At 48.0% G+C, this 27,439-nt stretch overlaps 1 protein-coding gene and 1 pseudogene across 2 annotated transcripts in view; both read right to left on the bottom strand.

The window, feature by feature from the left end:
* Window positions 1-13,627, bottom strand: part of LOC143768087 (uncharacterized) — a 90,377-nt pseudogene extending 76,750 nt beyond the window's left edge. Inside the window, exon 1 of the transcript XR_013213787.1 lies at window positions 12,700-13,627. The product of XR_013213787.1 is annotated as an uncharacterized LOC143768087 (transcript). The remainder of the gene's footprint in view (window positions 1-12,699) is intronic.
* Window positions 1-27,439, bottom strand: part of LOC143768074 (uncharacterized) — an 804,664-nt gene that overhangs the window by 598,675 nt on the left and 178,550 nt on the right. The window lies entirely within an intron of this gene.

The raw sequence follows: 27,439 nt of genomic DNA, 5'->3' as shown, positions 1-27,439 counted from the left end.
GGAGCAGGAGGCTCAACGGAAGGCACAACCGGTACCTCATACCTGCGCAATAATGACCGATGAAAAACATTATGAATAGAAAAAGATGCAGGGAGGTCCAAACGGAAGGACACAGGGTTAAGAATCTCCAATATCTTGTACGGGCCGATGAACCGAGGCTTAAACTTGGGAGAAGAAACCCTCATAGGGACAAAACGAGAAGACAACCACACCAAGTCCCCAACACAAAGCCGAGGACCAACCCGACGCCGGCGGTTGGCAAAAAGCTGAGTCTTCTCCTGGGACAACTTCAAATTGTCCACTACCTGCCCCCAAATCTGATGCAACCTCTCCACCACAGCATCCACTCCAGGACAATCCGAAGATTCCACCTGACCAGAAGAAAATCAAGGATGAAACCCCGAATTACAGAAAAAGGGAGACACCAAGGTGGCAGAGCTGGCCCGATTATTGAGGGCAAACTCCGCTAAAGGCAAAAAAGCAACCCAATCATCCTGATCTGCAGACACAAAACACCTCAAATATGTCTCCAAGGTCTGATTCGTCCGCTCGGTCTGGCCATTAGTCTGAGGATGGAAAGCAGACGAGAAAGACAAATCTATGCCCATCCTAGCACAGAATGCTCGCCAAAATCTAGACACGAATTGGGTACCTCTGTCAGAAACGATATTCTCCGGAATACCATGCAAACGGACCACATTTTGAAAAAACAGAGGAACCAACTCGGAAGAAGAAGGCAACTTAGGCAGGGGAACCAAATGGACCATCTTAGAGAAACGATCACACACCACCCAGATGACAGACATCTTCTGAGAAACAGGAAGATCCGAAATAAAATCCATCGAGATGTGCGTCCAGGGCCTCTTCGGGATAGGCAAGGGCAACAACAATCCACTAGCCCGAGAACAACAAGGCTTGGCCCGAGCACAAACGTCACAAGACTGCACGAAGCCTCGCACATCTCGAGACAGGGAAGGCCACCAGAAGGACCTTGCCACCAAATCCCTGGTACCAAAGATTCCAGGATGACCTGCCAACGCAGAAGAATGAACCTCAGAAATGACTTTACTGGTCCAATCATCAGGAACAAACAGTCTACCAGGTGGGCAACGATCAGGTCTATCCGCCTGAAACTCCTGCAAGGCCCGCCGCAGGTCTGGAGAAACGGCAGACAATATCACTCCATCCTTAAGGATACCTGTAGGTTCAGAATTACCAGGGGAGTCAGGCTCAAAACTCCTAGAAAGGGCATCCGCCTTAACATTCTTAGAACCCGGCAGGTAGGACACCACAAAATTAAACCGAGAGAAAAACAACGACCAGCGCGCCTGTCTAGGATTCAGGCGTCTGGCGGACTCAAGATAAATTAGATTTTTGTGGTCAGTCAATACCACCACCTGATGTCTAGCCCCCTCAAGCCAATGACGCCACTCCTCAAAAGCCCACTTCATGGCCAAAAGCTCCCGATTCCCAACATCATAATTCCGCTCGGCGGGCGAAAATTTACGCGAGAAAAAAGCACAAGGTCTCATCACGGAGCAATCGGAACTTCTCTGCGACAAAACCGCCCCAGCTCCGATTTCAGAAGCGTCGACCTCAACCTGAAAAGGAAGAGCAACATCAGGCTGACGCAACACAGGGGCGGAAGAAAAGCGGCGCTTAAGCTCCCGAAAGGCCTCCACAGCAGCAGGGGACCAATCAGCAACATCAGCACCCTTCTTAGTCAAATCAGTCAATGGTTTAACAACATCAGAAAAACCAGCAATAAATCGACGATAAAAGTTAGCAAAGCCCAAAAATTTCTGAAGACTCTTAAGAGAAGAGGGTTGCGTCCAATCACAAATAGCCTGAACCTTGACAGGATCCATCTCGATGGAAGAGGGGGAAAAAATATATCCCAAAAAGGAAATATTTTGAACCCCAAAAACGCACTTAGAACCCTTCACACACAAGGAATTAGACCGCAAAACCTGAAAAACCCTCCTGACCTGCTGGACATGAGAGTCCCAGTCATCCGAAAAAATCAAAATATCATCCAGATACACAATCATAAATTTATCCAAATAATCACGGAAAATGTCATGCATAAAGAACTGAAAGACTGAAGGGGCATTTGAAAGACCAAAAGGCATCACCAAATACTCAAAGTGGCCCTCGGGCGTATTAAATGCGGTTTTCCACTCATCCCCCTGCCTAATTCGCACCAAATTATACGCCCCACGGAGATCTATCTTAGAGAACCACTTGGCCCCCTTTATGCGAGCAAACAAATCAGTCAGCAGTGGCAACGGATATTGATATTTAACCGTGATTTTATTCAAAAGCCGATAATCAATGCACGGCCTCAAAGAGCCATCTTTCTTAGCCACAAAGAAAAAACCGGCTCCTAAGGGAGATGACGAAGGACGAATATGTCCCTTTTCCAAGGACTCCTTTATATATTCTCGCATAGCAGCATGTTCAGGCACAGACAGATTAAATAAACGACCCTTAGGGTATTTACTACCCGGAATCAAATCTATGGCACAATCGCACTCCCGGTGCGGAGGTAATGAACCAAGCTTAGGTTCTTCAAAAACGTCACGATATTCAGTCAAGAATTCAGGAATCTCAGAGGGAATAGATGATGAAATGGAAACCACAGGTACGTCCCCATGCTTCCCCTTACATCCCCAGCTTAACACAGACATAGCTTTCCAGTCAAGGACTGGGTTATGAGATTGCAGCCATGGCAATCCAAGCACCAACACATCATGTAGGTTATACAGCACAAGAAAGCGAATAATCTCCTGGTGATCCGGATTAATCCGCATAGTTACTTGTGTCCAGTATTGTGGTTTATTGCTAGCCAATGGGGTGGAGTCAATCCCCTTCAGGGGTATAGGAGTTTCAAGAGGCTCCAAATCATACCCACAGCGTTTGGCAAAGGACCAATCCATAAGACTCAAAGCAGCGCCAGAGTCGACATAGGCATCCGCGGTAATAGATGATAAAGAACAAATCAGGGTCACAGATAGAATAAACTTAGACTGTAAAGTGCCAATTGAAACAGACTTATCAAGCTTCTTAGTACGCTTAGAGCATGCTGATATAACATGAGTTGAATCACCGCAATAGAAGCACAACCCATTTTTTCGTCTAAAATTCTGCCGTTCACTTCTGGACAGAATTCTATCACATTGCATATTCTCTGGCGTCTTCTCAGTAGACACCGCCAAATGGTGCACAGGTTTGCGCTCCCGCAGACGCCTATCGATCTGGATAGCCATTGTCATGGACTCATTCAGACCCGCAGGCACAGGGAACCCCACCATAACATCCTTAATGGCATCAGAGAGACCCTCTCTGAAATTCGCCGCCAGGGCGCACTCATTCCACTGAGTAAGCACAGCCCATTTACGGAATTTCTGGCAGTATATTTCAGCTTCGTCTTGCCCCTGAGATAGGGACATCAAGGCCTTTTCCGCCTGAAGTTCTAACTGAGGTTCCTCATAAAGCAACCCCAAGGCCAGAAAAAACGCATCCACATTGAGCAACGCAGGATCCCCTGGAGCCAATGCAAAAGCCCAATCCTGAGGGTCGCCCCGGAGCAAGGAAATCACAATCCTGACCTGCTGAGCAGGATCTCCAGCAGAGCGAGATTTCAGGGACAAAAACAACTTGCAATTATTTTTGAAATTTTGAAAGCAAGATCTATTCCCCGAGAAAAATTCAGGCAAAGGAATTCTAGGTTCAGATATAGGAACATGAACAACAAAATCTTGTAAATTATGAACTTTCGTGGTGAGATTATTCAAACCTGCAGCTAAACTCTGAATATCCATTTTAAACAGGTGAACACAGAGCCATTCCAGGATTAGAAGGAGAGAGAGAGAGAAAGGCTGCAATATAGGCAGACTTGCAAGGATTCAATTACAAGCACACTCAGAACTGAAAAAAAAAAAAAAAAAAAATCTTCAGCAGACTTCTCTTTTCTCTCCTTTCTCTGTCAATTAATTTAACCCTTTTTGGCCGGTCAAACTGTTATGGTTCTCAATGGCAAGAGAACATAGCCCAGCAAACATAAGAACTAGCTCTTGGAAGGATGGAAACTAAACTGACCATGAACTAAACCTGCCGGCTGCCGCACAACTAACAGTAGCCGGGTAGCGTAGCCTGCGTTTTATCCCTAGACGCCCAGCGCCGGCCGGAGGACTAACTAATCCTGGCAGAGGAAAATATAGTCCTGTCTCACCTCTAGAGAAATTTCCCCGAAAGGCAGACAGAGGCCCCCACAAATATTGGCGGTGATTTTAGATGAAATGACAAACGTAGTATGAAAATAGGTTTAGCAAAATTGAGGTCCGCTTACTAGATAGCAGGAAGACAGAAAGGGCACTTTCATGGTCAGCTGAAAACCCTATCAAAACACCATCCTGAAATTACTTTAAGACTCTAGTATTAACTCATAACATCAGAGTGGCAATTTCAGATCACAAGAGCTTTCCAGACACAGAAACGAAACTACAGCTGTGAACTGGAACAAAATGCAAAAACAAACAAGGACTAAAGTCCAACTTAGCTGGGAGTTGTCTAGCAGCAGGAACATGCACAGAAAGGCTTCTGATTACAATGTTGACCGGCATGGAAGTGACAGAGGAGCAAGGCTAAATAGCGACTCCCACATCCTGATGGAAACAGGTGAACAGAGAGGATGATGCACACCAGTTCAATTCCACCAGTGGCCACCGGGGGAGCCCAAAATCCAATTTCACAACAGGAGTGGTACTGTGCAGTGTATATATACAGGAGGAGTGGTACTGTGCAGTGTATATATACAGGAGGAGTGGTACTGTACAGTGTATATATACAGGAGGAGTGGTACTGTGCAGTGTATATATACAGGAGGAGTGGTACTGTACAGTGTATATATACAGGGCAGGAGGAGCGGTACTGTACAGTGTATATATACAGGAGGAGTGGTACTGTGCAGTGTATATATACAGGAGGAGTGGTACTGTGCAGTGTATATATACAGGAGGAGTGGTACTGTGCAGTGTATATATACAGGAGGAGTGGTACTGTACAGTGTATATATACAGGAGGAGTGGTACTGTGCAGTGTATATATACAGGAGGAGTGGTACTGTACAGTGTATATATACAGGAGGAGTGGTACTGTGCAGTGTATATATACAGGAGGAGTGGTACTGTACAGTGTATATATACAGGAGGAGTGGTACTGTGCAGTGTATATATACAGGAGGAGTGGTACTGTGCAGTGTATATATACAGGAGGAGTGGTACTGTGCAGTGTATATATACAGGAGGAGTGGTACTGTGCAGTGTATATATACAGGAGGAGTGGTACTGTGCAGTGTATATATACAGGAGGAGTGGTACTGTGCAGTGTATATATACAGGAGGAGTGGTACTGTACAGTGTATATATACAGGAGGAGTGGTACTGTACAGTGTATATATACAGGAGGAGTGGTACTGTGCAGTGTATATATACAGGAGGAGTGGTACTGTGCAGTGTATATATACAGGAGGAGTGGTACTGTGCAGTGTATATACTTCAACAGCCGCCCAGCCCAGGCCCCCAGCACCTGTCCTGTATATATATTATATACACTGTATCTATACAGGCTGTGCTGGGGGCCTGGGCTGGGCGGCTGCTGTAGTATCTATATATATATATATCAGCTGCAGCCGCCCAGCCCATGGCCGCCCCAGGTCACCCAGTCCCAGACTGTCAGAACATACAGCAATATAGCATTGCACTCACTCAGGTGCTGGTAGGAGTTCCGTCTCCTCCGATAAGTTCAGCACTGCACACAGCCAGGAGATTCAGAGCAGGAGAACTCTCCGCCCACAATGTCACGCTGGCTGTGTCCAGTTAACCCCTATGTGTGCCTGGCCCTGCACTGAAAGTGAGAAGATGCTTGTGCCAGCGCAAATTGAAAGGGTAGAAAGGGTTAAAGCAGCCAGATGGCTCTATGACTGTGTGAGTGGGCCCCCCTGTCTCGTCAGGGCCCCGGCACTTGCCCTGGTAGGCCGGGTGCTGCCGCCGGCCCTGGCTGCTCGGGTTTTCTTTTCCCAGGTTGGTACACTTTGTAATTCACTTCCCCCACCTTCCCCCGTATCTCATAAGGCCCTTGCCACTTGGCCATGAGTTTACTCTCTGGGGTGGGTACTAGTACCAACACCCGGTCTCCTTCTTTAAAGGTCCTGACCGTGGCCCTTTTATTATACAGTGGGGCAAAAAAGTATTTAGTCAGTCAGCAATAGTGCAAGTTCCACCACTTAAAAAGATGAGAGGCGTCTGTAATTTACATCATAGGTAGGCCTCAACTATGGGAGACAAACTGAGAAAAAAAAATCCAGAAAATCACATTGTCTGTTTTTTTTAATCATTTTATTTGCATTTTATGGTGGAAAATAAGTATTTGGTCAGAAACAAACAATCAAAATTTCTGGCTCTCACAGACCTGTAACTTTTTCTTTAAGAGTCTCCTCTTTCCTCCACTCATTGCCTGTAGTAATGGCACCTGTTTAAACTTGTTATCACCAGTATAAAAAGACACCTGTGCACACCCTCAAACAGTCTGACTCCAAACGCCACTTTGGTGAAGACCAAAGAGCTGTCAAAGGACACCAGAAACAAAATTGTAGCCCTGCACCAGGCTGGGAAGACTGAATCTGCAATAGCCAACCAGCTTGGAGTGAAGAAATCAACAGTGGGAGCAATAATTAGAAAATGGAAGACATACAAGACCACTGATAATCTCCCTTGATCTGGGGCTCCACGCAAAATCCCACCCCGTGGGGTCAGAATGATCACAAGAACGGTGAGCAAAAATCCCAGAACAACGCGGGGGGACCTAGTGAATGAACTGCAGCGAGCTGGGACCAATGTAACAAGGCCTACCATAAGTAACACACTACGCCACCATGGACTCAGATCCTGCAGTGCCAGACGTGTCCCACTGCTTAAGCCAGTACATGTCCGGGCCCGTCTGAAGTTTGCTAGAGAGCATTTGGATGATCCAGAGGAGTTTTGGGAGAATGTCCTATGGTCTGATGAAACCAAACTGGAACGGTTTGGTGGAAACACAACTTGTCGTGTTTGGAGGAAAAAGAATACTGAGTTGCATCCATCAAACACCATACCTACTGTAAAGCATGGTGGTGGAAACATCATGCTTTGGGGCTGTTTCTCTGCAAAGGGGCCAGGACGACTGATCCGGGTACATGAAAGAATGAATGGGGCCATGTATCGTGAGATTTTGAGTGCAAACCTCCTTCCATCAGCAAGGGCATTGAAGTTGAAACGTGGCTGGGTCTTTCAACATGACAATGATCCAAAGCACACCGCCAGGGCAACGAAGGAGTGGCTTCGTAAGAAGCATTTCAAGGTCCTGGAGTGGCCTAGCCAGTCTCCAGATCTCAACCCTATAGAAAACCTTTGGAGGGAGTTGAAAGTCCGTGTTGCCAAGCGAAAAGCCAAAAACATCACTGCTCTAGAGGAGATCTGCATGGAGGAATGGGCCAAAATACCAACAACAGTGTGTGGCAACCTTGTGAAGACTTACAGAAAACGTTTAACCTCTGTCATTGCCAACAAAGGATATATTACAAAGTATTGAGATGAAATTTTGTTTCTGACCAAATACTTATTTTCCACCATAAAATACAAATAAAATGATAAAAAAACAGACAATGTGATTTTCTGGATTTTTTTTTCTCAGTTTGTCTCCCATAGTTGAGGTCTACCTATGATGTAAATTACAGACGCCTCTCATCTTTTTAAGTGGTGGAACTTGCACCATTGCTGACTGACTAAATACTTTTTTGCCCCACTGTATGTACGGCTCTGAGCGGCCTGGGCATCCAACAGATGCTCCTTTACTATGGGTTGCACGACCGCAATCCGACCCTGCATACTTGCCACATACTCGATAACACTCTTATGTGGAGTGGGCTCCTGTTCCCACGTCTCTTTGGCTACATCCAGCAGTCCCCTCGGGTGCCTGCCATACAATAGCTCAAACGGGGAGAACCCCGTGGACGCCTGCGGTACCTCGCGTATGGTGAACATTAAATATGGCAATAACATATCCCAATCCTTCCCATCCTTGGCGACCACCTTTTTGAGCATGGCCTTGAGGGTCTTATTAAACCTCTCGACCAACCCATCGGTTTGTGGATGGTACACTGACGTACGTAACTGTTCAATTTGGAGCAATTTACATAGCTCCCTAGTCACTTTAGACATAAAAGGGGTTCCCTGATCTGTAAGGATCTCCTTGGGAAGCCCAAGGTGACAAAACATGGCAAACAGTTCACGGGCTATTAGTTTAGCCAAAGTGTGCCGGAGCGGTATTGCCTCTGGATACCGGGTGGCGTAGTCTACAACTACTAATATATGCTGGTGGCCCCAGGCGGATTTTACTATTGGTCCTACCAGATCCATCGCTATCCGCTCAAAAGGTACTTCTATGATGGGTAGAGGCACTAATGGACTCCGGTAGTTCGTGGTGGGTGAGGTTAGTTGACACTCAGGACATGTGTCACAGTACTTTGTAACCTCAGCGTAGACACCAGGCCAAAAAAACCTCTGTAATATGCGCTCTAACGTCTTTTTGGCCCCCAAGTGCCCCCCCAACATGTGAGTGTGAGCCATGTCGTGCACCGCCCGACGATAGGGTTGGGGCACTACCAGTTGTTCCACCACCTCATCCCGGATTTTATCAACCCTGTACAGTAACTCCTGGTTGATCATCATCCGGGGAAACTCCTTTTCTGCACCAAGTTGTTGTGCCACCCCATTCACTTCGATTACTCTTTCCCTTGCCCGGGTCAGAGTAGGATCCTGAAGCTGGGCAGTCCCAAACTTACCAGGTGACACCTCCAGCTCAGGAATTGGTGGATTCTCTTCCACTTCTCCTGCCAACACCTCTAGGGGAAACCTATCGGGATTACACACTGTCCCTATCGTGGCGAACCCTACGACAGGTATCCCTGACTCGGGATCTTCAGGTTCTGCACCTGGAATGCTTTTTACCCTGAGAGGGTTAACTCTGACCAGAACAGGGGAAAATCTCTACCGATCACAGTCCCATACGGAAGAGTCTTTACCACGCCCACCACATGTTTTATCTCTCCACATGGGGTGGAGAAAGTGACCTCCGCAGTCGGGTACTCTCGGAGGTCCCCATGTATGCACACTACCCCTACCTTTCGTCCATTAGGACTGTCCCCAGCAACCAGGGACCCGTGTACTAGGGTCACCAAGCTCCCTGAGTCCAAGAGAGCATCCGTCTGGTACCCGTTAACGAATACTCTACACAGCTGAGGTTCGGTACCGGCAGGGTCTGTAGTGGCAATGCAGACTGGCTGGGCATACATAGACACCCGACGGGTATACCCGCAGTCCATGGGTTCTGTTGTTAGAGGGCAATTAGCAACCACATGTCCAGGTTCTTGGCATCGCCAACACGTAATGACTGTGGCCCGAGGTAACCTTGGGGCCAGTTTAGGGGACACAGGTCTGGGGTCACTCTCTTTCCGAGACAACCCCTCAGCACGGACTCGGTCCGGTTTTGTCCCAGTGGAGGGTCCTGGACTTTTCTCAGACTCCTGAGCTGGCGGAGCCTTACGTGACAGCCGAAGCGGAGCAGTGTCCCGTATAAAGTCCTGGGTGGCCTTATATCGCTCTATCAGACCTACAACTTGGTCTAGGGTACCCGAGTCCCCTTGACCCACCCAACGCTGTATGGCTGCTGGCAGAGCCCTCACCAGTCGGTCGACCACCACCCTCTCCACTATCTGACTTGTGGTTAAAGTCTCAGGTTGGAGCCACCGTTTCACAAGCTGCAGTAAGTCAAAAATCTGAGACCGGGCAGGCTGGGCTTCCACAAAAGTCCAAGAAAACACCCGTTGAGCTCTCACATAAGTATTAACCCCCAGTCGGGCAAGGATCTCACCTTTTAGCTTGGAATAGTCCTGGGCATCTTCTCGACTGAGGTCAAAGTAGGCCTTTAGCGCATCACCCCTCAGGAACGGAGCCACAACTTCAGCCCACTGTGCTCCTGGCAGATTCTCCCGCTCTGCCGTGCGCTCATAGACGGTGAGGAAAGCTTCCACGTCATCTTCCGGACTCAATTTCCTCAAAGCGGAGCGGACCTTGTCTCGGGCATCGCGACGTTCCGGGGTCGGTGCTGGAGGTGCCTCACGCAGGGCTGTAATTTGCTGCAGCAACAGGTTATTCGTTTGTTGCTGTGTGAGGACCAGCTGCCTCAAGATCTCCTCCATTTTGTCTGTAGGCCTGAATTGTAATGTAGCAGGCTTAATAACAGACATGCAAATGGTGTTGGGGTATGCCTTAATTCACACTGCTCCGCATTCTCCAACCAAATGTGATGTAGCGATGTCCTTGCTGTGCAGTGAACAGGCAGTGACCCATATAAAGTTCAAATAAAGTCTTGTTTATTTCACAGCATACTCACAAACCGGAAAAAGTAAGCAAACAAGTCCTTCGGTATGCAGCCGGGAAAAATAACAGCAGTCCACAACCCGTTGCCGTGAACGTATTACACCACCGTGTACGCTGGGGTGTCAGGCTTTTCAGGCTCTGCCTGGCCCGTGTTGCACCACACGGACAGAGCTCCTCATAAAGCTCCTGCTAGGTCTGACTCCCAGACCAATACTGACACACCCAAACTCTCTTGCAGGGTTTTTTTTTCTTTCCTCCAGATTCTATGGCCATGGGCCACTATAAGATCTGGGCTGGAGGAAACGGACCGGCCCCACTACCTTCCTGCAGTCCGTTTCAAAAATAAAAGCCCACACCGGGTTTTCCTGAATAATTTCTGGGTCAAATAACTTGATCCAGTTCACACTCACTTTTATTCTTCCCTGTGTCTCACAGGCAAACCTGCTGTGAGCACAGGGCACTCCAACGGATCTAATATGCTTCTAAGCACATCCTGGGGGATACATAGCGACCCTCGCATATGACACCGGTCACTGCCTTACACTATCTGAACCTCTGCACCTTTAGAGGTCCTGATGATCGACTATCTGATGATCGGAACTTCATACAATGGCTACAGGTATTGCTTGGTGATGACTGATCACTTCACCAAGTTCATGGTGGTGACTCCCACTCTTGATAAGACAGCCAAAGCTGCAGCCATAGCCATCTGTCAGCACTTCATTCTCATATATGGATGCCCGAAGCGAATTCACTCCGACTAAGGTGCCTTCTACCAAGGGCGAGTGAGGGGCTTCCAACAGAAGTGTCTGAGGTCATGCAAAGAAGAGTCTTAGAGGAAGAATGGCTTGCATGGCCAATGACTTCACCAGAGATGCCATTGCTGCTCTCGAATGGGAGAGTAGATTAACGTGAAGTCAATTTACCACCTCCAGTGGTTGAGTCTCCAAGTACCCCAGATGCACCTCTACAGGAAGAGCTCAGCAGGACTGAGCTGGCCAGCACTGGAATTCCCCCTAAATGTCTGGTCCCACATACAGCAGAAGACCAAGGAGTGCTTTCAACTGTTGACCGAACTCGGCCTACCTGTGGGGAAACTTCGAACTAGAAAGAATTACACTTGCCTGAGGACTGGCGAGCAAAAAGGGAGGAGGAATGTAACAGGAAGATATGACATATCTGGAGGACGCTTGCAGGAGGTGACATTGATGAGGAGAGACTGCCATCTGCTGGCCAGCTGAAATCAAATGGAACCAAAGTAATAATCATTTTATTACTATAGCACCAACATATTCCTCAGCACTTTACATTTTAGAGGGGACTTGTACAGAGAATAGACATTAAGCATAACAATAAATAACTTCATGTACTGGACAGGATCAGGTGACCCACAGGAAAGACTTCCCTGCTATGAAAGCTCTGCACACCCATTCATGAGGAGATTTGTCACCAGGGAAGGGAGCAGGGCAGATATGCTCCAGGGACACCACTGAGATCAGCGTTGCAGGCCTCAGAGGGGAGTCTACGCCACCCAGGTGTTGTTCACCGCCTGGCAAGGTCTGGATTCCCCAGAAGATATACCCAAGAACGGCTTACACTGGTCAGAGCCAGAAGCTGTGCCCCGAAGCTGTTTAAGTCTCCGAGGCCCAACTACGCCTGTCAAGAACTGACGCCTAGTCCTCTCCGCCTTGAGATTGAGAGACTTGTGCCAACTTCTGCGACAGGAGAGGCGCGCCTGAAATTGTGGAGGAACGGTGCAAGAAAGCAGGGCCATCATTTCCAGCTATAATCGTGTCGGGATCAGCTGGGACTTGGAGTACAGGTTGGGAACGGGCCGGTTGATGCGTGGGAGGCTCAATGTGCTTTAATAGACTACATCAGGAAGAGACTTATGGCCTAGCGGGAAACGGGAAAACTCGGTGACCTCCGGTAGGGCCAGAGCTTTAAGTGAGAACTCACGTGGTGACTCCCAAGACTGGGTGCACCACCTTTGTGAAAAGGGCACTAACGTTAAATAGTGAAAGACTTTCTCGTTTATTGTAAACTTTTTGTATTTCCTCTACTGTAAAATTGCAGAGCTACTAACACTAATTGTTTAAAAGTTATTGCTGTATATAAATAGCATTATATCAACCTCTGGATGTTTCTGCCTCGTGGTTTCTGCTCATTGCATCCAGACACCTGCATTACAATGTAATTTAACATCATCAGAACCTCTCACCTCTCCAGTAAGCCGGAAGAGGATCTCTAGGGTGAGGTGTAATATCCTCTCCACCATCTTGCCTCTGTCCATATCCATCCCTAAAGGGTCAAGGCAGATTTTGAAGTAGATGTCAAGGTAAAAGATAAAATTTATCAGGAACCTGAATGGAAAGAAGGTGAGATTATGTACAATCATACAAAATACTATAAAAAAAACCAAACAACAAATTACTGGGTTGGTGCAACTAGTTGAGAACAATAACCTAAAATATGGAGTTCAGACTGCAACACCATTACAGGCGCCTCTTTATGGTCTTCCTTCTCCCTCCATGCTGGGATGCCGGAATATTCACTGCCCCAGCCACGCAACGTGGTCCTCAGCGTGTTCCCCATTTCCTGGCCTGTGTGTGCTCACCGCACCTCCCAGTGCGTGCTCTCGTGTTCTCATGGAGCAGCTTTCCCACATAGTAAAATGCCTCCAAGCAATAGCTGGGAGGCATTTAGTTTAAGAGTACACCTGCAAGATGGATCCCAGCAAATAGCTGGGAGGCATCTTGTTTAAATGGCCCCATACCCAGTATTGTGGTGTCAAGCAATACAGTGAATCATTAGTGAGTGAGGTGGTCTCCTAGTGAAGTTGTGAGGTCCCCTGATGTGGCCAGTGTGCTGACCCTGTAGTTCCTGGTCATTGTACGGACAGTCCTGAATCTGAAGTCCTTGTGCGGCCAGTGCCTGAATCTTGTCCCCCCGGTCTGTGTATGGCCTGTTCCTGAATCAGTATCCGAGACCTGTGTGTCTGAATGCGTGAATATCCGAGTACCCCATATATCCGGACTGCTACAAACAGTCTCTGAATCAGTCTGTATCAGTAACTGTTCTATAGATGATCCAGAATTTAGTAGTCTGAGTGGAGCTCTAGTCCTATCCGTATCTGCGTACCTGATCCCTGGGGTCAGCAGCTGCAGTACCGTGGACTGCCTAGGAGTGGTACCTGGGGCTACCTGTAACCAAGCCTGACTCCACCATCAGGTGCTCCAGTGAACACCTGGTAGCCCACTACAACCCTCCTAGGTAAGCCCGGCACAGTGGGCCCACGAACTATGTGCGCCACCTACGTGCGTAACACAGACATCAAGTATCGTTATTCAGTTGGGATCACAAAAAAGTTATAAATGATTATAGAGTAAGGAGATATTGAATAATACAATTCATTACACTGCCTATTGGTTTCTGCTGGAAATTCAAAGAGAAAGAGGGACAAACTATGTATAGCCGCCACAACAAAATTCTTGACATGCCCTTAACTGCACCCATAGCCAGAGCCATTTACCATTTTTTCCTACCCTGGCCAGAGGAGATGTCAGAAGGAGGCATGATGGCAGTCAGGGACATTCAGCAGACTGCTGGGAAGACAGGACATAGACCCAAATCTGGGACTGTTCTGCTGTATTCGGGATGGTTGGGACCTATGGATTTATTCTTTATTCATTCCTTCATAGTTGTAGCAGTCAGAACTTTTTCATTTTTACATAAGGTTCACTATATGAGGTCTTGCTTTATTAGTGAGATGAGCTGTAGTTTATTTTTGTAAAGGCCATTTTGCCAAACACGTGTTAGGCTGTATTCACACATAACCTGCAACGTTTAGGCTTTCACGTACTTCTTTTATACGGACGTCGGAAGGATGCCTCAGGTAAATGATATTTTTTTACTATTTTGTTTTGTATGACTACCTGAATTAAAGGTATAATTACTCAAAGTTTAAAAATTGTAAATGTTTTAAATTTTTTTACATAACGTCTGATATTTTTTTGTAAATAAAAGCAAAACATATAAACCTAAATTTACCACTAACAAAATACAATGTTTCATGAAAAAACAATCTTAAAATCACCGAAATATGTGGAAACATTTCAGTTTTTTTGCCACATACTGTAAATTGACCCTACTGAAAATAAAAGGGAGTTATTTCTCCCTCGCTTCAGTTGGTTTACAGAGCATAAGAGGCCCCCCCAGGTTAGTACTGATGGCAAAACCATCACCACATTATATCAACTAAAACACCCAAACTATAGTGCACACCAAAGGAGTGATAAGGGGGGGAATATATGGTTGCTGTCATGGGTTCCGGAAAAACCGACTACCGGTAAGTAACCTTGGTGTTTTCCCTTCCCCCAAGACAGCACACCTGAGAGACTTTTGTAGAATGAAACACCTTAGAGAGGGACCACCGCTAGCAGCACCCTTCTACCAAAGGTTAGGTCAGCAGAGGAGGGTAGATCCAGCCGGTAGTGTTTGAAAAAGGTTGAGGGTGAGGACCAGGTAGCGGCCTTACAAATCTGATCAACTGATACCTCAGCCTTCTCTGCCCAGGAGGTAGCCATTGCCCTGGTGGAGTGAGCCTTGATGCCTTCAGGAACCGGAGCACCACTCGCAGAGCAGGATAAACTAATGGCCTCCCTGATCCATCTTGCCATGTCACTTTTAGCTACCCCGTACCCTTTTCTGGTACCCTGGAAGGCTACAAATAGTGTCTGATCTTTCCTCCACTGACTAGTCATGGGCATGTATTGTAGCATGGACCTCCTTACATATAACATATGGAACTTTTGCTCCCCTAGATTCCTAGGATTATTGCAGAATGATGGCAAGGTGATCTCCCGACTCCTATGGAACTTAAAGACTACCTTGGGGAGATAGGCCAGATCTGGCCTTAGAACTATTCTGTTTTCAAAAATTTGAGTATATGGAGGGCATTGTTGTGAACTCTGTGTTCAGGCTCCCTCTTGTGGTCACTGGTGGTATGGTGTGACTTTTGCTTTGGGCTCCCCCTGGTGGCTTTGCCTGTTATCCTGCTGGTCTCTGGCTATCAGCTGGTTCGTTATCCTTTGGGAGGTTCCTATATAGCTCTGTTTTGCTTCCACTTGTTGCCGGCTGTTGATGTAATCAGTGCTACTCAGATTCCTTCTGACTACCTTGCTCCCAGTCCATCCAGGATAAGCTAAGTTTTGTTTGCTCATTTTTTGATCAGCAGTGTTTATCATGTTTTCTGTTCCAGCTTGCTAAAATGTAATTCCCTCGCTTGCTAGTTGCTCTAGTGGGCTGAGTTTCTCCCCACACACCGTTAGTTGGTGTGTGGGTTCTTGAAATCTCAGGATGGATATTTTGTAAGGGTTTTTTATTGATCGCATAGACCCCTGCTCTATTTTCTGCTTTCTAGTACTAGTGGGCCTCTTTTGCTGAATCTGATTTCATCCCTATGTATGTGCCTTCTTCTTACTTCACCGTTAATATTTGTTGGGGGCTTCTATATCTTTGGGGATTATTTCTCTGGAGGCAAGCGAGGTCTTTCTTTCTCTTTAGGGATAGCTAGTTCCTCAGGCTGGCTCGAGACGTCTAGGAATTTTTTAGGCACGTTCACCGGCTACCTCTAGTTGTTTTGGATAGGTTCAGATTTGCGATCAGTCCAGTTACCATCTCCCTAGAGCTCGTCCTTAGTTTAATCACTTGCTGATCTATTTGTGATCCTCAGCCACTAGGGATCATAACAGGGCATATACCCTATGGGCTGATGTTAAGGCTACCAGCAATACTGTTTTAAGTATGAGTAACTTTGGTGATAACTCCTGTAATGGCTCAAAGGGGTCTGTAGTTAAAGCCTCCAAGGCTAGATTCAGGTCCCAGGGAGGGATCTTTGGGATAATGACCTGCCTAGACCTACTACAACAAGACTTTATGAACTGGGACACCCACCTATTAGATGCTAGGTTGAAGTTTATAGGACCCCCAAGGCTGAAACTTGAACCTTGAGGGTACTAGTTGCTAACCCGAGTTGCAACCCTGCCTGTAGAAATTCTAGGATAGGTCCCACCAGAGCTACATCCCCTAACGGTTCCGCCAGGAAGTTTAGGAATTTCTTCCATGTTCTACCGTAGATTCTGGATGTGATAGGTTTTTTACTCTTCAACAGGGTGGAGACTAACCCTGGTGAGAATCCCTGCGACTCAGTAGTGCCCTCTCAAATTCCAGGCTGCCAGATGGAAGCCCTTCACTTGAGAGTGGCTCACTGGTCCCTGGGTAAGCAGGTCTGGAACCTCTGGCAAGATCCATGGATCTGTAATTGACATCTGTCTTAGAAGGGAGAACCATGGCCTCTTCGGCCAAAATGGAGCTATGAGAATTACCCTCGCTCGATCCTCTCTGATCTTCTGGACTACTGTCGGAATCATTGCCAACGAAGGGAACACGTAGGCCAGGGAGAATTTCCAGGGTATTTGTAGAGCATCTACGGCAAATGGATGTTCCCTTGGATTTAGGGAGCAGAACTTCCTGACTTGTACCACCTGCATCGGTCGTGATAATGTCCTCGACTGGTTTTTGCCACAGGACCCCCAATGTCAGATGCCCCTTTACAGTCCACCGGATTAGGGAATCTCTTACGGCCAAGGAAAGATTTAATTTTCCTTCTAAATGTCCTTTCAATAATTTCTGTGCTGACAAAACTTCCCACTGCAGCTGTCTTAGGTGAAACTGTGCCCACCCTACAGCTGGTATACGTGATGTTAAGGAGCCTAGTAGGGACATTGCTTTCCTTAGTGTCATTGCTGGCTATTGTATTGCTGTAGGAGCCAGGCCCCTTATCTGGATTATCTTGCTCTCTGGCAGGAGGCAGAGATGTCGCTTGGAGTCCAGTATTAACCCTAGGAAGGATTGCACTTTTTCTAGCACTAATCTTGACTTGGGGGTATTTACTATCCATCCTAACTCTATTAGAGTTGACGTCACTTCTCTTACTTGATGTGTGCAGTGGGCCTCCGACCTCCCTACCACAAGGAAGTCGTCCAGGTATGGCTACTTTCACAATTCAATGCGACGTTGCGACGTACCGACGCAAATTGTGAAAGCGCCGCACAATGGGGGCAGCGGATGCAGTTTTTCAACGCATCTGCTGACCCATTGTGATGTGCGGGGAGGCGGGGGCGGAGTTCCGGCCACGCATGCGCGGTCGGAAATAGCGGACACAACACACCAAAAAACGTTACATGGAATGTTTTTTTGTGGCGACGGTCTGACGCAACACGACGCAACCGTCGCAGGATGGTTGCGACGTGTGGCAATCCGTCGCACTGCGTCGCTAATGCAAGTCTATGGAGAAAAAACGTATCCTGCTAGCAATTTTGCAGGATGCGTTTTTTCTACAAAACGACGCATAGCGACGTGCAGTGCACGACACTAGTGTGAAAGTAGCCTATGGGACAATCACTGTCCCAGGATCGAAGGTATGACATTACTTCGGCCATCACTTTGGTGAAGACCCTGGGAGCTGTAGACAGGCTGAATGGAAGGGCTCTATACTGATAATGTTTGACCTGACCTTGGACATAGAGCGCTACCCTCAGGTACTTCCGATACTCCTGATGGATTGAGATATGATAATAGGCATCTTTTAAATCTATCATTGCCATGAAGCAGTGCTGGATCAAGATTTTTATGGTCGTGTTGATTGACTCCATCTTGAAGGAGCAATTCTCTACCCACTGATTGAGGTTCTCCAGGTTGACTATGGTTCTCGTCATGAATCAAAAAGAGGGGGGAATAAAATCCCCTTCCTTCCTCCTGAGTCGGGACTTCCTGTAGAACTTGCTTTTGTACTAGTCCCAAGACTTCTGTCTCCAGATTCAGTTGTTCCTCCTGGGACTTCCTTCGGGGTGTCATTGTAAAATTTTGCCTGGGTGGACGAATGAATTTTATCTTTAAACCGTCTGACTATATTTAATACCCAAATACTGGCGGAGATGTTTACCCAGGCAGGGAGGAAGAGAGAGCCTTCCCCCTACCTCTGATCTGATGTCATTGGGGAGATTTTTTTGATGATGTAGAGGGCCCTTTGAACTTGTAGCCCAATCCTCTTTTTTCTTTAAAGTCCCAATTTCTCCTATCTCCTGGGGGACGACCTCTATTAAATCTTCGCCTCCGAAAGGAAGGCTTTTTGGACTCTACAGGAAAACGGGGAAAGCTTTTTCTTTTTATCCCCTGCTTGTTCCAAAATTTCTTCCAATTTTTTACCAAAAAGGAATTGACCATCACATGGGATGGAACACAGTGTATGTGTGGACGGTAAATCCCCCGGACACCCTATGAGCCACAGGGCTCGTCTTGCCGCATTGGACAAGCCCGCTGCTCTGGCTATTAATCTTGCATTATCTGCTGAGGAATCTGCTAAGAAAGCTGCTGCTCCATGCACTAAGGTCATATTGGCTAGGATGTCGTCTCTCGGCACTTTATCCCTCAGCTGATCTTCTATCTACTGTAGCCAGATCACGAGAGCACGGGTAGCGCATGTTCCAGCTATTCCTGGTTTTAATCCCCCTGCCTTCGCTTCCCAGATGTGTCTTAAAAAGCCCATCTGCCTTTTTATCAAGCGGGTCCTTTAGTACGCCCAAGTCCTCTAATGGTAGGGATGATTTTTTTTAAAGACCTAGCCACGGCACCATCAATTTTAGGGATTTTTTCCCAAGTTTCAGAGTCTTTCTCCTCAAATCGGTACCTCCTTTTTGATGAAGAAGGAAGTACCAGACCTCTCAGGCTTTTTCCATTCTTTATCAATCAATGCCTTTATTTTCGCATTGACAGGGAACGTGCTTTTCCTTTTTTCCTCCAACCCACTGAACATAACATCCTCTAATGACCTATGTGTTTTTTCTTCCTTAAGGCCCATTGCAGACCTTACTGCTTTGACCAGTCTTTCTACATCCTCAGTTGGAATACATGGTTAGCCCCCTATATCACTGTCTGAGGAGGATTCTGAGGACTGGAGAGAGGAGGAGGAGGCAGAGGGAGACAGGGATTTTTCCCGACCTTCCTGCTCTAGAGAGGCCTCCGAATACGTAGGTACCTTGCGGCTTCTTTTTCCAGATTTTTTAAGGGCTGCTTTTAAGGAGCCTTTTACGTCTGCCTGTATTATAGCTCTAAGGCTAGTGGCAAAATCAAGGGTCTCTTCCTGTATGGTCTTATTAATACAGTCAGCACAAAGATCTTTCTGCCACTGAACTGCCAGCGGTTTTTGCAAAGGGCACATTCTCTGTTCTTTGTTTTACTGCTAGACTTCCTCGACCCCTAGTGATCAAGCAGAAAAAATGGACCCCGTTACCATAAGGGTGACATTCACGAAGATCACTCACCACCGCTGTCAGTCAAGGGTACCGGATTCAGAGGCTGATCAGATGCATACACAACGTCACTTCTGGACGTCGAGGAGCCTTGCTGGACAGGATGACTGCCACTTTTACCACTCAAGAGGCTACTCTTCCTGGTATGCTGGTGGCTCGGCAAGGCATCTGGTGAGAGCTCCTGCTGCTCTAACAGCGGCTGCTGCTCTTGCTGCCCCACTTCCATGATGAAGCTCTGGGCATGAGTGCATCTTCTGTGGTCATCCCTCTTTATGAGGCATCCACTGCACTCCCCGCTTCCTCCGGTGCCCATCGATAGTCCCTCACCCCCCGCCATGCCGCCAGGATAGTTTAGCCAGCTGGCATTTTCTTCATGGACGCCGCCATCTTGGATCCGGCACCCGTTCCGACATCACGCGCAAGGCACGCTGGGAATGGGCATGTCCGCGTGACGTCGGGACGGGCGCCGGATCCAGATGCGCGCGACCCTGAAGCGACTGCTCCTCTAGGACCACCTGGATGCCGGTAGAGGGGGGAGGTGGTGTGGCAGCTACGGAAGAGCCCTGGACTCCTGACCATGCTGCACCCATACCCGCTTGGACGCTAAGGCCCTCAGGACAGTGCCTCAATCACCCGAAGACCAGCACACAGGCCCTTCCTGTTCTTCCACGCCGGGACGGCAATGGGTAAGTAGACTGTGACCGCCGTCTTCAACATGAGGGTCCCTGTCAGGACAGGAAACCTAACTGAAGCAAGGGAGAGGTACCGTCCTTTTATTTTCAGTAGGGATCTTGTCCTGACCGGGCGGATCCCCTCTCTCAGGTGTGCTGTCATGGGGGAAGGGAAAATGTAGCTCTATGCACCAGTACAAGAAGTTGTGTGTTTGATCACCAGGGCCCAGACTTGAAGAAAAGTGAAGAATGAGTTAATTACAGCACAGAGATGCCGGCGGCCTTCCCCCAGAGTCAGAGAAGGAACTAGTGAGCACTAAACACAGTGAGCTGGAGAGGGGGCGACTAACAGGCACAGAGTGAGAGTCGGGACATTGCCCTGAACACCCGGGAGAGTTACCCCAAATTGGGACTGTGCGGCTAGACGGCAGGAAGCAATGAATAATGGAGCCTCCAGCACCGACCTCCACCAGCAGAGCCGCACTCCACACAGAGAATAATGGAGCCTCCAGCACCGACCTCCACCCGCAGAGCCGCACTCCACAGAGAATGGAGCCTCCAGCACCGACCTCCACCCGCACTCCACGTAGAGAATGGAGCCTCCAGCACCTACCTCCACCCGCAGAGCCGCACTCCACATAGAGAATAATGGGGCCTCCAGCACCAACCTCCACCTACAGAGCCGCACTCCACATAGAGAATAATGGAGCCTCCAGCACCTACCTCCACCCGCAGAGCCGCACTCCACATAGAGAATAATGGAGCCTCCAGCACCGACCTCCACCCGCACTCCACATAGAGAATAATGGAGCCTCCAGCACCGACCTCCACCCGCAGAGCCGCACTCCACATAGAGAATAATGGAGCCTCCAGCACCAACCTCCACCTACAGAGCCGCACTCCACATAGAGAATAATGGAGCCTCCAGCACCGACCTCCACCCGCAGAGCTGCACTCCACATAGAGAATAATGGGGCCTCCAGCACCGACCTCCACCCCCAGAGCCACACTCCACATAGAGAATAATGGAGCCTCCAGCACCGACCTCCACCCGCAGAGCCGCACTCCACATAGAGAATAATGGGGCCTCCAGCACCGACCTCCACCCGCAGAGCTGCACTCCACATAGAGAATAATGGAGCCTCCAGCACCGACCTCCACCCGCAGAGCTGCACTCCACATAGAGAATAATGGAGCCTCCAGCACCGACCTCCACCCGCAGAGCCGCACTCCACATAGAGAATAATGGAGCCTCCAGCACCGACCTCCACCCGCAGAGCTGCACTCCACATAGAGAATAATGGGGCCTCCAGCACCGACCTCCACCCGCAGAGCCGCACTCCACAGAGAGAATAATGGAGCCTCCAGCACCGACCTCCACCCCCAGAGCCACACTCCACATAGAGAATAATGGAGCCTCCAGCACCGACCTCCACCCCCAGAGCCACACTCCACATAGAGAATAATGGAGCCTCCAGCACCGACCTCCACCCCCAGAGCCGCACTCCACATAGAGAATAATGGAGCCTCCAGCACCGACCTCCACCCGCAGAGCCGCACTCCACATAGAGAATAATGGGGCCTCCAGCACCAACCTCCACCTACAGAGCCGCACTCCACATAGAGAATAATGGAGCCTCCAGCACCGACCTCCACCCGCAGAGCTGCACTCCACATAGAGAATAATGGGGCCTCCAGCACCTACTTCCACCCGCAGAGCCGCACTCCACATAGAGAATAATGGAGCCTCCAGCACCTACCTCCACCCGCAGAGCCGCACTCCACATAGAGAATAATGGAGCCTCCAGCACCGACCTCCACCCGCAGAGCCGCACTCCACATAGAGAATAATGGAGCCTCCAGCACCGACCTCCACCCGCAGAGCCGCACTCCACATAGAGAATAATGGAGCCTCCAGCACCGACCTCCACCCGCAGAGCCGCACTCCACATAGAGAATAATGGGGCCTCCAGCACCAACCTCCACCTACAGAGCCGCACTCCACATAGAGAATAATGGAGCCTCCAGCACCGACCTCCACCCGCAGAGCTGCACTCCACATAGAGAATAATGGGGCCTCCAGCACCTACTTCCACCCGCAGAGCCGCACTCCACATAGAGAATAATGGAGCCTCCAGCACCTACCTCCACCCGCAGAGCCGCACTCCACATAGAGAATAATGGAGCCTCCAGCACCGACCTCCACCCGCAGAGCCGCACTCCACATAGAGAATAATGGAGCCTCCAGCACCGACCTCCACCCGCAGAGCCGCACTCCACATAGAGAATAATGGAGCCTCCAGCACCGACCTCCACCCGCAGAGCTGCACTCCACATAAATGGCTGCTCTGTGCACACAGGACCTGTGATGAGGTCACAGGAGGGGAGGAAAAGAGGTTGGAATCAGAGAAGATATTTTGCTCTTACACAATGACATATAGACGTTTACAATGAACGGGGACAAGGCCGCCCCCATGGATATGCCCTGTTTTTGTAGATAATAGGATTCATTAAAATAAAAATAATTATTTTGCAGGAAACTAATGGCTGTACCTAAAAATTCCTGCATTTCTGCTGAATTATTATTATTATTATTATTTGCTGGATGAGAGGGAGCAGATACAGGTCCCGGACCATGATCGAAGTACCCAGAAATCTAGGCATGGGCATAAACCCCGTCTTTCTTCTTTACAAAGAAAAGCCCTGCACCACTGAGGGATGCGGATGGTCTGAAATGTCCCTTTGCCAAATTTTCCACAATATGACCTGCCTAACTGGACCAGAGATATTATATAGTCTGCTCTTTGAGACAGGGACAAAATTAATGGCGCAGTCATAAGGACGATGGGGAAGAAGTTCTTGGCACCCCTACTCTGAGAACACCCCCCCCCCAAAGTCAGACAGGTATTTAGACACTGACTGGGTATACACCCTTGCAAGCCAGGTACCCAAGCAGTGTCCTTGACAATACTCACTTCACCTTACCACCTCCCGAGTCTGTCTGTCTACCACAGGGTTGAGGAGAGTGAGCCAAGGAAGTCCAAGAACCATAGGTGAGGGCAGACCCTCTAGAACATAACAGTCAATACCTTCTGAGTGTATGGCCATTACATGTAGATGTAACCCTCAGCAGTCTTGAGTAAAATACCCCTGTCTCAAGGGTGCAGAATCGATGGCCATTATGGGTATAGATCTGGACAGTGTGTGTGGTTTGAGGTCCTGGACCTGGCGAACCTAGCGTCGATCAAGTTAATCCCTGTCCCACTGTCCAGAAATTCAGAAATAGCCACCTTATTTTTGCCGCCCAGAAGAATTTCAACCAGCAGAATAAATTGTACACCCGGGTTGCTAACCTCCCCGCAATCTGGGCTCCTTAGTTTTCCAGGGGCTGTTTTCCATGAGATAGGGAAGGACAGGTGCCCATAAAACAGCTCTTTATACCAAAGTAAAAATATACTCCCCTTTGCGCTGAACAACAGACTGCTTTCCAGAACAAGTTGCCCTACCCAACTGCATGGGTTCCTCAGATGACTCAGATTAGGTTTCCCTTGGCCCCAAACCTCCTGCACATTGGGGTGTCTCTTTATGTCTCTGGCAAAAATGGCGATTCACCCAGATAGCCAGAGACATGGCCGCCTTAAGGGAAATTGGAGTCTCATACAGGGCTAAGGCATCCTTCACCCTTACTGATAGCTCCTCACAGAACTGGCTATGGAGTGCAGGGTCATTCCACTTAGTGTCCGTGGACCACCTCCGAAACTCAGAGCAACACTCCTCCGCCGGCTGGTCTCCCTGCTGGAGCTGACGTTGTGTGGACTCAGCCAGGGAGATGCGGAGTGACTAACAGTGCACAGATGAGAGCCTTAATACTCCAAGAGCTCTCAACAGAGCAGATTACTCACTGCACTGCCAAAAGAAATTTACACCATTAAATATGAAGGTGAAGTGCTTCTAATCAGTGCAGGCGTAGAAGAAATCTGATGCTGTGGTCTTCTGGCTCCTTTATGTTGTGGTAAATGTTGTGAACTCTGCTCTTGGGCTCTCTCCGGTGGTTGTTAGTGGTAGTGCAGTGGTCTCTGGATTATAAGCTGGGCAGGTGTTTCTGCTTATTGCTGCTCTATTAGGTATTTAGGTTTGTAGGATCCTTCAATCCCTGCCAGTTGTCCATTGTATCTTGGAGGGATTGCATCTCTGTCTGGCTCCACTTGCCCTGCTGTCATTTCAGCTAAAGATAAGTGCCCTGTTTTGGTTCTCTGTAGCACGCATGCAGTGTGCTTTTATGTGCAGTGCAATCTAATGTGTTTTTTTCCAGCTTTTGACTTGTTTGGATTTTCCTGTCATGCTGATTTCTCTGGAGATGCAGATATACATCCTATGTCTTTAGTTAGATGTAGTGTATAGTATATTCTGCTGTGGATTTTTCTAGTGTTTTAATACTGACTGCTTAGAACTCTGTCCTATCCTTTCTATCTAGCTAGAAGGGCTTCATTTGCTAAACTCTGTCTTTTCTGCCTGTGTACATATTTCCTCTTAAATTCACAGTCAATATTTGTGGGGGCTGCCTATCCTTGGGGGCTCTGCTCTGAGGCAAGATAGGATTTCCCATTTCCATCTTTAGGGGTATTTAGTCCTCCGGCTGTGTCGAGGTGTCTAGGCCTGGTTAGGTACATCCCACGGCTACTTCTAGTTGCGGTGTCAGAATTAGGATTGCGGTCAGTACAGGTTCCACCTACTCCAGAGATAGTCTCATGCGGCTCCAGGGTCACCGGATCATAACAGTACAACTGGCCAACAATGAGTTAAATGCACCTCAGAAGAAGGGAAGAAAAGTCCTGAGCCATTTTTTTTCCTGCAGTCTGTTTTGCCTTTCCTTCCCTCTTTTTCTCTGGGTGACTGAGGAGCTGTGTGCTGGCATGGATGTTCAGGGATTAGCTTCTCGTGTAGACCAACTAGCTGCTAGGGTACAGGGTATTTCCGATTATATTATTCAGACTCCGGATTTAGAGCCTAGGATTCCTACTCCTGAGTTATTTTTTGGGGACAGGTCTAAATTTTTGAGTTTTAAAAATAACTGTAAACTGTTTTTTGCTCTGAATCCTCGTTCTTCTGGTGATTCCATTCAGCAGGTAAAAATTGTCATCTCCCTGCTTCGTGGCGATCCTCAGGATTGGGCATTCTCCCTGGGAATCCTGCCTTGCTTAATGTGGAAGCCTTCTTTCAGGCTCTAGGGTTATTATATGATGAACCAAATTCTGTGGATCATGCTGAGAAGACCTTGTTGACCCTGTTTCAGGGTCAAGAAGCGGCAGAATTGTATTGTCAGAAATTTAGAAAATGGTCTGTGCTGACCAAATGGAATGAGGATGCTTTGGCGGCCATTTTCAGAAAGCGTCTTTCTGAATCTGTTAAAGATGTTATGGTGGGGTTTCCCACGCCTATTGGTCTGAGCGATTCTATGTCTCTGACCATTCAGATTGATCGGCGCCTGCGCGAGCGCAGAGCTGTGCGCGCTGTGGCGTTGTCCTCAGAGCAGATACCTGAGCCTATGCAGTGCGATAGGATTCTGTCTGGAGCTGAACGACGGGGATTCGGACGTCAGAATGGGTTGTGTTTTTACTGTGGCGATGCTTCTCATGTCATTTCGGTCTGCCCTAAGCGTACTAAGAGAATCGCTAGTTCAGTTACCATTGGTACCGTACAACCTAAATTTCTGTTATCTGTGACATTGATCTGCTCATTGTCATCATTTTCTGTCATGGCGTTTGTGGATTCTGGCGCCGCTTTGAATTTAATGGACTTTGAATTCGCTAGACGTTGTGGTTTCCCCTTGCAGTCTTTGGAGAACCCTATTCCTTTAAGGGGCATTGATGCTACACCTTTGGCTAAAAATAAACCCCAGTTTTGGACACAGGTGACCATGTGCATGGCGCCAGCCCATCGGGAGGATTGTCGCTTTTTGGTGTTGCATAATTTGCATGACGCTATTGTGCTGGGTTTTCCATGGTTGCAGATACATAATCCGGTGTTGGATTGGAAATCTATGTTTGTGACTAGTTGGGGTTGTCAGGGAGTCCATGGTGACGTTCCTTTGATGTCAATCTCCTCTTCCTCCCCTTCTGAAATTCCAGAGTTCTTGTCTGATTTTCAGGATGTGTTCAATGAGCCCAAGTCCAGTTCCCTTCCACCGCACAGGGACTGTGATTGTGCTATTAACTTGATTCCAGGTTGTAAGTTTCCTAAGGGACGACTTTTTAACCTGTCTGTGCCTGAACATACCGCCATGCGGAGTTATATTAAGGAGTCTTTGGAGAAAGGGCATATTCGGCCATCTTCTTCACCATTAGGAGCAGGGTTTTTTTTCGTTGCCAAGAAGGATGGCTCCTTGAGACCTTGTATTGATTATCGCCTTTTGAATAAGATCACGGTCAAATTTCAATACCCTTTGCTGTTGCTTTCCGATTTGTTTGCTAGGATTAAGGGGGCTAGCTGGTTTACTAAGATTGACCTTCGAGGGGCATATAATCTTATTCGTATTAAGCAGGGTGACGAATGGAAAACTGCGTTTAATACACCCGAGGGCCATTTTGAATACCTTGAGATGCCCTTCGGGCTCTCTAATGCTCCATCTGTTTTTCAGTCCTTCATGCATGATATCTTCCGGAATTATCTTGATAAATTCATGATTGTATATTTGGATGACATTTTGATTTTTTCCGATGATTGGGAGTCTCATGTGAAACAGGTCAGGATGGTTTTTCAGATCCTTCGTGACAATGCTTTATTTGTGAAGGGGTCTAAGTGTCTTTTTGGAGTGCAGAAGGTTTCTTTTTTGGGCTTTATTTTTTCTCCCTCATCTATAGAGATGGATCCGGTTAAGGTTCAGGCCATTCATGATTGGATTCAGCCCACGTCTGTGAAT

This window comes from Ranitomeya variabilis, chromosome 4, assembly GCF_051348905.1.
Source record: "Ranitomeya variabilis isolate aRanVar5 chromosome 4, aRanVar5.hap1, whole genome shotgun sequence".
In the NCBI taxonomy this organism is placed as follows: Eukaryota; Metazoa; Chordata; class Amphibia; order Anura; family Dendrobatidae; genus Ranitomeya; species Ranitomeya variabilis.
Note: the sequence above shows the minus strand (reverse complement) of the source record. Positions and strands in the feature narration are given on the sequence as shown.